We start from the raw sequence: 15,320 nt of genomic DNA on the forward strand, positions 1-15,320 counted from the left end.
TGAGGTCATTGTCCTGCTGGAAGGTGAACCTCCGTCCTAGCCTCAAATCACACACAGAGTGGTACAGGTTTTGCTCAAGAATATCCCTGTATTTATCACCATCCATCTTTTCCTCAACTCTGACCAGTTTCCCAGTCCCGACTGCTGAAAAACATCCCCACAGCATGATGCTGCCACCACCATGTTTCACAGTGGGGATGGTGTTCTTTGGGTGATGTGATGTGTTGGGTTTGTGCCAGACGTAGCGTTTTCTTTGATGGCCAAAAAGTTCCATTTTAGTCTCATCAGACCAGAGCACCTTCCTCCATACATTTTGGGAGTCTCCCACATGCCTTTTTGCAAACTCAAAACGTGCCATTTTGTTTTGTAATGGTTTTCTTCTGGCCACTCTGCCATAAAGCCCAACTCTATGGAGCGTACGGCTTATTGTCGTCCTATGTACAGATACTCCAGTCTCTGCTGTGGAACTCTGCAGATCCTCTAGGGTTACCTTAGGTCTCTGTGCTCCTCTCTGATTAATGCCCTCCTTGCCCGGACCGTGAGTTTTGGTGTGCGGCCGTCTCTTGGCGGGTTTGCTGTTGTGCCATGTTCTTTCCGTTTGGTTATGATAGATTTGATGGTGCTCCTAGGGATCATCAAAGATTTGGATATTTTTTTATAACCTAACCCTGACTTGTACTTCTCAACAACATTGTCCCTTACTTTTTTTGGGGGAGAGTTCCTTGGTCTTCATGGCAGTGTTTGGTTAGTGGTTCCTCTTGCTTAGGTGTTGCAGCCTCTGGGGCCTTTCACAAAGGTGTGTGTATGTAATGACAGATCATGTGACACTTAGATTGCACACAGGTGGACATCATTTCACTAATTATGTGACTTCTGAAGGTAGTTGGTTGCACCAGAGCTTTTTATGGGCTTCATAACAAAGGGGGTGAATACATACGCATATGCCAATTTTGAGTTTTTTATTTCTGAAAAATTGTTTTATGTATATATTTTTTCTAATTTTACTTCACCAACTTAGACTATTGTGTTCTGATCCATCACATATAATTCAGATTAAAAAAACATTGAACTAAAGGCTGTAATGTAACAAAATATCTTAAAAGCCGGGAGGGGGAGGGGGTGAATACTTTTGCAAGGCACTGTATCAGTTCCCTCTTAGGTGCACAGTCATATGAAGACATACAGTATATATGATCTCTTAAAGTATAACCAAAGGCAAAACCTTTTTTTGTTTTGTTTTGGATAGAGCGGAGAGAGATTAGAACTCCTGTCAGATTTTTGTTTGCTGTCTGTGCCCCCAGTTAAGAAGATTCTACCTCTCTATTTGTCCCATAGCTCCCAGCTGTCCCTGATTTCGAGGGACTGTCCCTGATTTGGAGAAATGTCCCTCTGTCCCTCTTTCCTCCTCATTTGTCCCTCATTTTGGTCTGATCTGTATAGATGTATATAAAATGCACTTTTTATCTTTCAAAAAGTGTTTCCCAGCGCTAAACCTTTCATCTGATTTCTAAATTGCTGCATTATTACATTTAAAAGACATAGTAGTGGTAAAAAAAAGCATTTGTGGATTTAATTAACCTTTTTGTTTTGGATTAATTCTCCTTTAAGGGGCGTGTCCTATGCCTACATACGTTTGCTAGTAGGTGTCCCTCATTCCCATCTCAAAATGTTGGGAGGTATGTTTGTCCTGTTTACCATTATCATTGAAAGTGAAAGTAAAAGAAAATCCTGAATTTTGGGTTTCCCCCAGAAAAGTGATCTTCCAATGGGGGGGGGGTGTCCCCAAGGGATTCCCTTAATTTACAGGGCTTTCCTCTCACTTCCTGTTTGGATATGGGACAGGAAGTGAAGGGAAATCATTACAATGGGACACAGATGGCAAAAAAAAATTCTGACAGGTGTTATAACCTCCCCTTACTCGATCCGAAATGAAAAAAAAAAAAAGTTTTGCCTGTTGTTCTTCTACCACTTGCTGACCGCCCTATAGCAGTTTTACTGCTACAGGCAGCAGCTGTTCACCAAATCACGTATATATATATATATATATATATATATATATATGTTTTTTTTTTTTGTGCATTTCAGCCAGCAGGGGGCGTGTGTCTGCTTTGAAAATTCACAGTAGAAGCCGATCTGCGGGTGTCGGGCACTCAATGTCCTGTGTCACCCGCCGATCATCGGTAAAGAACACAGATAGCCGATCTGCCTACTGTATGTAAACAAGGCAGATCACCGTTCTGGCAGGGGGGGAAGGGATGGATTCTGTGTTCCTGCAAAGCAGGGAGTTATTTCTATTTCTTCCCCTAGTAAAAACAGCACACAGTGTACACTAAAACACTGGCTAGGCACACAATTAACCCTTTGATCACGCTAGAGGTTTTAACCCCTTCCCAGCCAGTGTCATTAGTACAGTGACAGTGTATATTTTTAGCACTGATCACTGTATTAGTGTCACTGGTTCCCGCAAAGTGTCAAAAGTGTCACATAGTGACTGATTGTCCGCTGATTGTCAGTCTGGGGGGTGTTAAATGTATTATCAGTTTTAGAACCACTAACTAACTGAAGTCAAACTCCAGCTCACACTTTATAATCATTTATAGCAAGTCGTTTTTTCCTTTTAGGATAAAGGTATTACATGAATAAATAAAAGCGGATCATTTTAACCACTTGCCTACTGGACACTTTCACCCCCTTCCTGCCCAGGCCAATTTTCAGCTTTCAGCGCTGCCACAATTTGAATGCAACACTGTACCCATATGAAGTTTTAATAATTTTTTTCACAGAAATAAAGCTTTCTTTTGGTGGTATTTAATCACCACTGGGTGTTTTATTTTTTGCTAAACAAACCCAAAAATATAGAAAATTTTGAAAAAAAATATAAATGTTTTCATAGTTTGTTATAAAATTTAGCAAACAGGTAATTTATCTCCTTTACTGATGCGCACTGATGAGGCGGCACTGAGGGGCACTGATAGGCACTGGTAGGTGGCACTGATAGGCAGCACTGATATGTGACAGTGATGATGAGGTCCTGATGGGCACTGATTGGCAGCACTGATGGGCACTCATAGGTGGCACTGGTGGGCAGATGTTGGGACCGATGTTCCTTTAACAGAACATGGTTATCAGCTTTATTCTTTTCTTCTCACAAAAAAAAAAAGGCTTCTGTTTACATTGCCTTGAAAAAAAAAAAAAAGAAAAAGTATTCACACCACTTGACATTTTCCACATTTTGTCAAAAAAGTAAATGTATTTAATGGGATTTTATGTGATAGACCAACACAAAGTGGCACATAATTGTGAAGTGGAAGGAAAATTATAAATGTTTTTCAACATTTATTACAAATAAATATGTGAAAAGTGTGGGGTGCATTTGTATTCAGCCCCCTTTACTCCGATACCCCCTAACTAAAATCTAGTGGAACCAATTGCCTTTATAAATCACCTACTTAGTAAATACTAACCTGTGTGTAATTTAATCTCAGTATAAATACAGCTGTCCTGTGAAGCCCTCAGAGGATTGTTAGAGAACCTTAGTGAACAAAACAGCATCATGAAGGCCAAGGAACCACACCAGACAGGTCAGGGATAAAGTTGTGGAGAAGTATAAAGCATGGCTCGGTTATAAAAAAAATCTCCCAAGCTTTGAACATCTCATGGAGCTCTGTTCAATCCATCATCCGAACATGGAAAGAGTATGGCACAACTGCAAACCTACCAAGACATGGCCGTCCACCTAAACTGACCGGCCGGGCAAGGAGAGCATTCATCAGAGAAGAGCCAAGAGGCCCATGGCAACTCTGGAGGAGCTGCAGAGATCCACAGCTCAGGTGGGAGAATCTGTCCACAGGACAACTATTAGTCGTGTTCTCCACAAATCTGACCTTTATGGAGGAGTGACAAGAAGAAAGACATTGTTGAAAGAAAGTCATAAGATGTCCTGTTTGCAGTTTGTGAGAAGCCATGTGGAGGACACAGCAAACATGTGGAAGAAGGTGCTCTGGTCACATGAGACCAAAATTTTACTTTTTGGCCTAAAAGCAAAACGCTATGTGTGGAGGAAAACTAACACTGCACATCACCCTGAACACACCATCCCTACCGTGAAACATGGTGGTGGAAGCATCATGTTGTGGGGATGCTTTTCTTTAGCAGGGACAGGGAAGCTGGTCAAAGTTGATGGGAAGATGGATGGAGCCAAATACAGGGCAATCTTAGAAGAAAACCTGTTAGAGTCTGTAAAAGACTTGAGACTGGGGTGGAGGTTCACCTTCCAGTAGGACAACGACCCTAAACATACAGCCAGAGCTACAATGGAATGGTTTAGATCAAAGCATATTCATGTGTTAGAATGGCCCAGTCACAGTCCAGACCTAAATCCAATTGAGAATCTGTGGCAAGACTTGAAAATTGCTGGTCACAGACACTCTCCATCCAATCTGACAGAGCTTGAGATATTTTGCAAAGAAGAATGAACAAAAAAGTCCCTCTCTAGATGTGCAAAGCTGGTAGAGACATCCCCAAAAAGACTTGCCGCTGTAATTGCAGAGAAAGGGGGTTCTACAAAGTATTGACTCCGGGGGGCGCCATACAAATGTACCCCCCACACTGTTCACATATTTATTTTTAAAAACTTTTGAAAACCATTTATCATTTTCCTTCCACTTCACAATTATGAGCCACTTTGTGTTGGTCTATCACATAAAATCCCAATAAAATACATTTCCGTTTTTAGTTTAGTAGGAAAATAGTGGTATGAATACTTTTTTCATTGGCTGACAGCTGATCACGTGGTAAAGGGTCAATGTGATTGGTCCTTTAACCCAATCTGTGATCAGCCGAATTACTCTGAAATCACAGAGTGTGCTGCTCACATGCCACAGTGGGCATGCAGGCAGTGCGAGCACGGGAGGACGTCCCCTCCCCCGCACAGCTTATCACTTGGAAGATCAGTGTGCTGTTCTCATTCCTTCCCTAGATGCAGCTGAGGCTATGTAATCACTTATAAAAAAAAGGGGAAATAGGTATTGATAATGTTTTTTTTTTATATCTATACACAAATGTGTTGCATTAAATTTCTATTTTTTTTGTAAACTGATACATTCTGCTGGAGTGCTTGTGCTTTTGAAAAACAATAGACTTGCTGTCTGGTTTGCCAGATAGAGGAAATAAAGCTTAAAAAAGAAAACGAGTGCAGCCATCCCATCTAATGCCCCGTACACACGGTCGGATTTTCCGATGGAAAATGTCCAATCGGAGCGTGTTGTCGGAAATTCCGACCGTGTGTGGGCTCCATCAGACATTTTCCATCGGATTTTCCGACACACAAAGTTGGAGAGCAGGAGATAAAATTTTCCGACAACAAAATCCGTTGTCGGAAATTCCGATCGTGTGTACACAAATCCGACGGACAAAGTGCCACGCATGCTCAGAATAAATAAAGAGATGAAAGCTATTGGCCACTGCCCCGTTTATAGTCCCGACGTACGTGTTTTACGTCACCGCGTTTGGAACGATCGAATTTTCCGACAACTTTGTGTGACCGTGTGTATGCAAGACAAGTTTGAGCCAACATCCGTCGGAAAAAATCCTAGGATTTTGTTGTCGGAATGTCCGAACAAAGTCCGACCGTGTGTACGCCCTATAAGAATTGGTAAGCAGCAATATAATAAATGTATGCTTTGGGTTTAATACCGCTGTGCGAAACGCATCAAGTCAACTGCAAGCAGTTTTATGAACCTTCCTTCATTCATTTCACATAGAATATGTAAAATCCTGCAATGGAAGGTCAGTGTTACAGTAAGTAAAGGGTTTTCCTTTAATAGATTCTGACATGAGAGCTCTGTATTGCTGCACAGCTTCAGGTTCAGATCTCGGTTAGCAGGTTAAAGGTACATTCATCATCCATCATTGTGCTCATCCGGATGGAGGCAGATGGGATAGAAAATTACATTGGTGGACAAATAATAAGGTTAATCCGGGGCCAGAGATTACACCGGACTCTCCGGCGGGCACAGCGGGATATTCTCTACTGAACATGGAGTGCGCAATTACTTTTTCGGGCAAGGCGATTGGATTTGTAAAATGCTCAATCTAAAGAGCCCCAGTAAAAGGTGATCCTTGTATATATATATATATATATATATATACCTTTATAATGTGTTCTCTATCTATACAGTATGTGCTCCGTTCACTCATAATCCTCCCACTTCACACAGATTCTTTAAAGACGTATTAAAAAATGTATTATAAAAACAAAAATGTAATATATATTGCATTAATTCTTAGATGTGATGGCTGCATTCATTTCCTTTCTTTAGGTTTTTTTTCTTTATTTTCACCTGGTGATCCTGCCAGTAAGGGCAATCTGCGTTGGGCTTGCCCTGCTGAGAGCATATGACAAGCGGTAAGGAGATATTGTGGCGTAATGCAGGGCTCAGGGGCGTCGCCCCCCCCCCCCCCCATACTAGGGGGCCGGACACATGGATAGGGGGGGCAGCGCCCCTGCACCCTGCATTACAGGCTGCCACCACCCCCCCATCCATGTGTCCAGCCCCCTAGTCTATTCCCTCATCCATGTCTTTATGGACCTTGCTTTGTACACTGGTGCGCAGTCATGTTGGAACAGGAAGGGGCCATCCCCAAACTGTTCCCACAAAGTTGGGAGCATGAAATTGTCTAAAATGTCTTGCTGACGCCTTAAGAGTTCCCTTCACAGGAACAAAGGGGACAATCCCAACCCCTGAAAAACAACCCCCACACCATAATCCCCCATCCACCAAATGATTTGGACCAGTGCACAAAGCAAGGTCCATAAAGACATGGATGAGCGAGTTTGGGGTGGAGGATCTTGACTGGCCTGCACAGAGTCCTGACCTCAACCTGATAGAACACCTTTGGGATGAATAAGAGTGGAGACTGCGAGCCAGGCCTTCTCGTCCAACATCAGTGCCTGACCTCACAAATGCGCTTCTGGAAGAATGGTCACACATTCCCATAGACACACTCCTAAACCATAGCTCTCAAATGTCCCTGATTTCGAGGGACTGTCCCTGATTTGGAGCAATGTCCCTCTGTCCCTCTTTCCCCCTCATTTGTCCCTCATTTTGGTCTGATCTATATAGTTGTATATAAAATGCACTTTATATCTTTCAAAAAGTGTTTCCCAGTGTTAAACCTTTCATCCAAATTCTAAATAGCTGCTTGTAAATTTTAAAAGCCAATGTAAAGGAATAGTAGTGTTAAAAAAAAGCCCTTGTAGATTTAATTAACCTTTTTTTTTTTTGGTTAATTCTCCTTTAAGGGGGTGTTGCAGGGGGCGTGTCCTATGCCTACATACATTTGCTAGTAGGTGTCCCTCATTCCCATCTCAAAATGTTGGGAGGTATGCTAAACCAGGAGAGTTGAAGCTGTTATAGCTGCAAAAGGTGGGCCAACTCAATATTGTATACCTCCCAACATTTTGAGATGGGAATGAGGGACACCTTCTAGCAAATGTATGTAGGCATAGGACATGCCCCCTGCCACACCCCCTTAAAGGAGAATTAACCAAAAAAAAAAAAGGTTAATTAAATCTACAAGGGCTTTTTTTTACCACTACTATTCCTTTATATTGGCTTTTCAAATTTACAAATGCAGCAATTTAGAGATTGCATTAACGGTTTAGCGATGGGAGACACTTTTTGAAAGATAAAAAGTGAATTTTATATACAACTATATAGATCAGACCAAAATGAGGGACAAATGAGGTGGAATGAGGGACAGAGGGACATTGCTCCAAATCAGGGACAGTCCCTTGAAATCAGGGACAGTTGGGAGCTATGATATTGAACCCTACGGACTAATGCCCTGTACAAGTGATCGGACTTTCCGCCAACAAAACCGTGGATTTTTTTTCCGAAGGATGTTGGCTCAACCTTCACTGATGGGCGCTGGTGAGGCTGCATTTGATGGGCGCTGGTGAGGCTGCATTTGATGGGCGCTTCATTAAAAAGGTGGGGTATACATGGGCAGGGCAAAGGGGGTGGAATCAGGGGTGGAGCCAGGGAGGGGCCACTGGTGTTCCTACTCTCTTCTCTCTGCAGCAAGCAACTAAGTCTCAGCATCAGCAGGCAGCCGCCGCTCCGTTCGCACATAGTGTCAGAGGAGCAGTGGAGGAATGGAAGCAAGCAAACCTTCATTGATGGGCGCTGGTGAGGCTGCATTTGATGGACGCTGGTGAGGCTGCATTTGATGGGCGCTGGTGAGGCTGCATTTGATGGCACTTCATTAAAAAGGTGGGCTATACATGGGCGGGGCAAAGGGGGTGGAATCAGGGGTGGACCCAGGGAGGGGCCAACTAAGCAACTAAGGGAGCAACTAAGTCTCAGCATCAACAGGCAGCCGCCGCTCCATCTGCACATAGTTTTAGAGGCGCAGTGGAGGAATGGAAGCAAGCAATCCTTCATTGATGGGCGCTGGTGAGGCTGCATTTGATGGGCGCTGGTGAGGCTGAATTTGATGGGCGCTGGTGAGGCTGCATTTGATGGGCGCTGGTAAGGCTGCATTTGATGGGCGCTGGTGAGGCTGAATTTGATGGGCGCTGGTGAGGCTGCATTTGATGGGCGCTGGTGAGGCTGCATTTGATGGGCGCTGGTGAGGCTGCATTTGATGGTGGCTTCATGAAAAAGGTGGGTTATACATGGGCAGGGTAAAGGGGGTGGAATCAGGGGTGGACCCAGGGAGGGGCCACTGGTATTCCTACTCTCTTCTCTCTGCAGCAAGCAACTAAGTCTCAGCATCAGCAGGCAGCCTCCACTCCGTTCGCACATAGTTTTAGAGGAGCAGTGGAGGAATGGAAGCAAGCAAACCTTCATTGATGGGCGCTGGTGAGGCTGCATTTGATGGGCGCTGGTGAGGCTGCATTTGATGGGTGCTTCATTAAAAAGGTGGGGTATACATGGGCAGGGCAAAGGGGGTGGAATCAGGGGTGGAGCCAGGGAGGGGCCACTGGTGGGCCACTGGTGAGGCTGCAATGATGGGCGCTGGTGAGGCTGCATTTGATGGGTGCTGGTGAGGCTGCATTTGATGGGCGCTGGTGAGGCTGCATTTGATGGGTGCTGGTGAGGCTGCATTTGATGGGCGTTTCATTAAAAAGGTGGGGTATACATGGGAAGGGCAAAGGAGGTGGAATCAGGGGTGGAACCAGGGAGGGGGCGGCAAAATTAGATTTCGCTTAAGGTGTCAAAAATCCTTGCACCAGCCCTGATTCCGACAGCAAATGTTCGATGGAGCCTACACGCAGTCAGACTTTCCCAACAACGAGCTCACATCAAACATTTCCCGTCGGAAAGTCCGACCGTGTGTACGCGACATAAGACCGGGGTGCCATTAAAGTTCATGTACGTGTAAAGGCAGGCGTCCCAATACTTTTGACAATAGAGTGTATGTGCAGCATGGTGATGATTTCACTTGCTACGATTACAAGGTCAAATCTGGCCTTGCAAGGGCATGTTCTGCCCACAAAGTGGATTTCTATTTTTTGCAGGCTATTGAGGAATAAAAAAAAGTTTGTGTGTGCGGAGTTCAGCTTTAGGTTTCTAGTTTTTGGTTGGAAAAATGAAATACACACATTGGCCACCAACTTCGCCGCCACATCAGCTGCACTCTACTTTTGTTGTAAAGAGGGGAATGGAGCTGTAAAGCCTCCACTTTCTACAGAGAAGACGAGGAGCGTTGGACTGACCTGATAGAAAGGGGAGCTGGCTTCCTCCCAGGTCTCAGGATTCCGGTCGGCTCATATTTCCAGCACACCAATAACCAGCGGCTTAATGAGCTTTCTGCATCAGATCCACCTTTGTGTGTCATTTAATTAGGATGGGTCCTGGCAGAGCCTGCAAGAGGGAGAAATAGCATTATTGTTAGCGGGAGAGACGGCTCTCGTATGAAGCAGGGATGTACAGAGCGCCTAGGGAATACCCCACAATTACTGACCGATGGACTGGCTGCATGCGTACAAGGTTACACGCTAACGCAGGAGTGGAAAGAGGCTTCGGTTTCACCGTCGCCCGCTTGACGAAGCAAAAAGAAAAAAAAAAAAGTTTGAAACCATGTGATCAGCAATACTAAAGTGTGTGTGTGCATTGCAGGCCAATGATTATTTCTGCCGAAAGATATTTTGATAAAACAGTATTCGACCCCAAAAAAAACCAAAAATGTAATATATTGCAGCTTACCAAGCCGTAATGCCGCGTACACACGATCGGTTTTCTCATCGGAAAAAGATATGACGGCTTTTCCGGACGGGATTCCGCTCAAGCTTGCCTTGCATACACACGGTCTGAACTTTCGACCGTCAAGAACGTGGTGACGTGCAACACTACGGCGAGCCGAGAAAATGAAGTTCAATGCTTCCGAGCGTGCGTCGAGCTGTTTCCGAGCATGCGTAGGGATTTTGCGCATTGGAATTGCATACAGACGATCGCATTTTCGGATAGGAACTTTTTCCCGACCGAGAAATTGAGAGCGTGCTCTCAGTCTTTTGCTGGCTGGAATTCCGCCAGCAATAGACCGATGGAGCATACACGCGGTCGCATTTTCCGATGAAAAACTCTCATGGGTCTTTTGCGGGACGAAATTCCAATCGTGTGTACGAGGCATTACAGTAGATGTGGGGGCTGCATTGGTCTTCTTTTTTTTAGGCTTTTCTTTTTCCTTTATGCTCTGTTCACACATAGGCTTAAAGCGGAGCGCTGCCAAAAATTTTTTTTTAAAAGTCAGCAGCTACAAATACTGCAGCTGCTGACTTTTAAAACATGGACACTTACCTGTCCAGGGCGCCCGCGATGTCGGCACCCGAGGCCGAACCGTCTCTCCGTCCTCGGGTGCTGCCGCCTCCATCTTCGGTAAGGGAATCAGGAAGTGAAGCCGTCCGGCTTCACTTCCCGGTTCCCTACTGCGCATGCGCGAGTCGCGCAGCGCAATACGGATGGTCCCTGCTGCCTCTGGGACCCGGGTGTTTCCCAGCAGGCAGCGGGGAGGGAGCAGGAAGTGGCGTAAATAACCGCAGATTCTGCGGCTATCTATGCCTGAAGTGGGTACAGATACCTGTAATATACAGGTATCTGTACCCCCCTCCCCCCTGAAAGGTGCCAACTGTGTCACCGGAGGGGGCGAGGAATCTGATGAGTGGAAGTTCCACTTTTGGGTGGAACTCCACTTTAGTGACAGTGGCGGTCCGTAATGCAGTGGCGCCCCCCCAATCCATGCGTCCGGCCCCCTAATCTACATGCAGGGCGCCGGACGAGAGGATTCCAATGGGGTTTTTTCTTTTTTAAACACGTGATTGGAGCCAGAGGCTCTAATTGGCTTAAAAAAAGGGTGGGCTCGGGGCGCAGAGCACTGCGCCCTAAGCCCATCCACTTGTCATGGCCATCGTAATGCAAGGGCACTCCTGGGCACTGCCCAGGGGCCCCAGGTACATGGGGGGGCCCCACAATAAACTTGCATTACATCATACTTGCCAACTGGATTTGCTGGGACAGTCATGCTTTTTATTAAACTGTCTTGATATGGACGTGTCCCGGGAAGTGTCCCAGAACATATACCGTGCCCTCCTGAAACCCCCCCCCCTGTACTGTGCCCTTGACTATTCTTTGATTTATAGAATATTTTCCTTTTGTAAAATCGATTTTATTGAAAGTACTAATGAATATTGGTTTAATTCCATCAGCTATTTATACTTTATTTCTTGAAATTAGGTGCGTAAATTGGGACAAGCTGGTAGGGGCCCCAGTGCAGTACTTTTCCCAGGGGCCCATGATGCTATGAAGACGGCCCTGCCACTTGTGTGACAGTATCGAATAAATATTCGCTATCATCACACTGATTCTCCTCCTGGCCAATCAGGAAGCGTGTCCTGAGACCCGTTTTCTGATTGGCCGAAAGGAGAAGCGATGCTATGGGCCTAGGAGGAAGAGGGAGGAGACGCATGACCTCCGTGATGCCTGCGCCATTGATGGGGTAAGTGCAGGGCTGGTAACCAAACTACCGGGGGGGGGGGGGGTGACCCGACTGACCGAGGGGGGTGTATGTGGGTATATTGTTTTGCTGTCCCCCCCCCAAAAAAAAATTACCACCAGCCACCACCCGGCCATAGATGCATCGAAATTCCTGCTTAACTGAACCAAATTATGATCCATATACAGGCAGGCTGGTTTTACTGAAGTCGACCTCACCATCGACTTCAGTACAACCAGCCTGTCTTTTTTTTGTTTCATCCAATCGTTGCCGGTGGCTATAGCCGCCAGTGGTGATCATTGTATTCTCCTGGCAGAGAAACCTCCCCATGCTCCCCACCAGCAGAACCTAACAGCACTGCGAGAGGAATTCCCTCATCAACACTGGCTGTGTTGATGGGACAATCGAGCAATTTTCTTTCATTCAACCCACGGTCGATGGAAAAAAAATTGCATAATGTATGGCCTGCCTTAGGGTAATCCACTCCATTCAAAATGTATAAAATCCTCGGTCTTATATTTATCAACATTTTATGGTGCACTGTGTGCATTTATAGTTACATAGTTGGTCAGGTTGAAAAAAGACACAAGTCCATCTAGTTCAACCAATAAAAGAGAAAAAAAAAAAAAAAGAAAAGTCATACAATCCCATATACACAATCCTATACCATCAGTTGATCCAGGGGAAGGTGAAAACCCCCAGCAAAGCATGATCCAAATTGCTCCAGCAGGGAAAATAATTCCTTCCTGACCCCCTGAGAGGCGATAAGATATTCCCTGGATCAACTTTACCTATAAATGTCAGTACCCAGTTATATTCTGTACATTTAGGAAAGTATGCAGGCCTTTTTTAAAGCAATCTACTGAGCTGGCCAGAACCGCCTCTGGAGGGAGTCTATTCCACATTTTTACAGCTCTTACTGTGAAGAAACCTTTCTGTATTTGGAGATAAAATCCCTTTTTCCTCTAGAAGCAAAGAGTGCCCCCTTATCCTCTGTGTTGACCGTAAAGTGAATAACTCAACACCAAGTTCACTATATGGACCCCTTATATATTTATACATGTTGATCATATCCCCCCTTATTCTCCTCTTCTCAAGATAGAATAAATTCAGTTCCTCTAATCTTTCCTCATAGCTGAGCTCCTCCATGCCTCTTATCAGTTTGGTTGCCCTTCTCTACACTTTCTCCAGTTCCCCGATATCCTTTTTGAGAACTGGAGCCCAAAACTGAACTACATATTCCAGATGAGGTCTTACTAATGATTTGTACAAATGATATCTCTCTCTCTGGAGTCCATACCTCTCCTAATACAAGAAAGAACTTTGCTCGCTTTGGAGACCACAGCTTGGCATTGAATGTTATTATTGAGCTTATGATCTACAAAAAAAACCCCAGATCCTTCTCCACCATGGATTCCCCCAGTTGTACTCCCCCCCCAGTATATATGATGTATGCATATTCTTAGCCCCCAAGTGCATAACTTTACATTTATCAACATTAAACCTCATCTGCCACATAGTCACAGAGACAGTGCATTGAGGTTGGCTTGTAAATTGGAGACATCCTGTGGGGACGTTATTCCTCTGCATAGCTTGATGTCATCTGCAAAGCCTGAAATGGTACTTTTAATCCCAGACCTGATATCATTTATAAATACATTCAATTAGAAGATCATACTGTCTGTGCAAAAGGGAGAGTATTTCACATACGAACCTCCTGTGAGATTACAGTGCCTTGAAAAAGTATTCATACCCCTTGAAATTTTCCACATTTTGTCATGTTACAACCAAAAACCTAAATGTATTTTATTGGGATTTTATGTGATAGACCAACACAAACTGGCACATAATTGTGAAGTGGAAGGAAAATGATAAATGGTTTTCCAATTTTTGTTACAAATAAATATGTGAAAAGTGTGGGGTACATTTGTATTCAGCCCCCTTTACTCTGTTACCCCTAACTAAAATCTAGTGGAACCAATTGCCTTCAGAAGTCCACTAATCAGAAAAAATAGTCCATCTGTGTGTAAGTCAATCTCAGTATAAATACAGCTGTTCTGTGAAGCCCTCGGAGGCTTGTTAGAGAACCTTAGTGAACAAACAGCATCATGAAGGCCAAGGAACACACCAGACGGATCAGGAATAAAGTTGTGGAGAAGTTTAAAGCAGGGTTAGGTTATAAAAAAAATCCCAAGCTTTTAACATCTCACAGAGCTCTGTTCAGAGATCCACAGCTCAGGTGAGAGAATCTGTCCACAGGACAACAATCCATTGTTGAAAGAAAGCCATAAGAAGTCCTGTTTGTAGTTTGCGAGAAGCCATGTGGGGGACACATTAAACATGTGGAAGAAGGTGCTCTGGTCAGATGAGACCAAAATTTTACTTTTTGACCTTAAAGCAAAACGCTATGTGTGGCGAAAAACTATCACTGCACATCAACCTGAACACACCATCCCCACTGTGAAACATGGTGGTGGCAGCATCTTGTTGTGGGGATGCTTTTCTTCAGCAGGGACAGGGAAGCTGGTTGGAGTTGATGGGAAGATGGATGGAGCAAAATACAGGACAATCTTAGAAGAAAACCTGTTAGAGTCTGCAAAAGACTTGAGACTGGGGCGGAGGTTTACCTTCCAGCAGGACAACGACCCTAAACATACAGCCAGAGCTACAATGGAATGGTTTAGATCAAAGCATATTCATGTGTTAGAATGGCCCAGTCACAGTCCAGACCTAAATCCCATTGAGAATCTGTGGCAAGACATGAAAATTGCTGTTCACAGACGCTCTCCATCCAATCTGCCGGAGCTTGAGATATTTTACAAAGAAGAATGGGCAAAAATGTCCCTCTCTAGATGTGCAAAGCTGGTAGAGACATCCCCAAAAAGACTTGGAGCTGTAATTGCAGTGAAAGGGGGTTCTACAAAGTATTGACTCAGGGGGGCGCCATACAAATGTACCCCACACTTTTCACATATTTATTTTGTAAAAAAAAAAATTAAAAACATTTATAATTTTCCTTCCACTTCACAATTATGAGCCACTTTGTGTTGGTCTATCACATAAAATCCCAATAAAATACATTTATGTTTTTGGTTGTAACATGAGAAAATGTGGAAAATGTCAAGGGGTATGAATACTTTATCAAGGCACTGTGTACGCTGGGTCTACAAAGGGTGAATGTTAGGGGACTACAAGAGAGGACTGGAAACTCGTAGACGTCTAATCCTCATGTAGGAAAGTGACACTGCTCTGAAACGCATTGATTGACAGCTACAGGTCGCCACGCAGCGCATGCAGGGGGCTCTCTACTGACCTATGAGCCT

The 15,320-nt window shown here is 44.5% G+C and overlaps 1 protein-coding gene across 1 annotated transcript in view; it reads right to left on the reverse strand.

Moving 5' to 3' along the window:
- Nucleotides 1–15,320, reverse strand: part of PLCD4 (phospholipase C delta 4) — a 123,583-nt gene that overhangs the window by 77,390 nt on the left and 30,873 nt on the right. Inside the window, exon 2 of the mRNA XM_073634370.1 lies at nt 9,725–9,872. The gene's annotated coding sequence lies outside the window, so the exon portion shown is untranslated. The remainder of the gene's footprint in view (nt 1–9,724; nt 9,873–15,320) is intronic.

This window comes from Aquarana catesbeiana, linkage group LG06 (genome assembly GCF_042186555.1).
Source record: "Aquarana catesbeiana isolate 2022-GZ linkage group LG06, ASM4218655v1, whole genome shotgun sequence".
NCBI lineage: Eukaryota > Metazoa > Chordata > Amphibia > Anura > Ranidae > Aquarana > Aquarana catesbeiana.